The following is a 643-nucleotide window of genomic DNA, read 5'->3' as shown; positions in this document are numbered from 1 at the left end:
TGTACAAACCTGAAGTAATCCCACTTTTAAGAATCTAGTTATTATTACATACCTCAGATTGCATTGGTATAACATCAATGCCCTGTAATAAAAGGAGTTTACACATCATCAAGCCATGAACTTCTAAGAAATGTAAAGAAATCAATAAATAATAAGACACTGGCAAAATCAATATATCCTGTTTCCAGTGAAGTATATGAATCTGCCTCTCTCCTCTCCTTCTCTCATTGTCTCTATACTTCTCCCTGTCGTCATTTCATTTTCTCTTCAATCTCAGATTCTCATTAAAACTGCTGCCCTGTTGGCTCTTTCATCTCCTCTGCCCCCCCCCCCCCCCCCCCCCCCTCCCCCCCATGTGCAGCCACACACAACTTCTCCTTTCCTTCACTCCATTCAGCCCCCTTCATCACCTCTCTTAAACAATGTGCAAGATGTATGAAAGTAACGGGAGGGTAGAAGACATCCAATTAAAAGCACAATGTATGATTATTTCACAGCTCCCCCTCTCTGCCGTGTCCAGAAGCCCTTCAGATTACATAACAGCTCCGTGTCAACACAGCCAGCCAGTCTGTGGAGGACAAGTTGAGGGGGTCTTCTTTCTCTGCCGATGATGCAGCTCAGCGACTCTGGACTTTCCCCAGCA

Source organism: Labrus bergylta, chromosome 10 (assembly GCF_963930695.1).
Source record: "Labrus bergylta chromosome 10, fLabBer1.1, whole genome shotgun sequence".
NCBI lineage: Eukaryota > Metazoa > Chordata > Actinopteri > Labriformes > Labridae > Labrus > Labrus bergylta.
Note: the sequence above shows the minus strand (reverse complement) of the source record.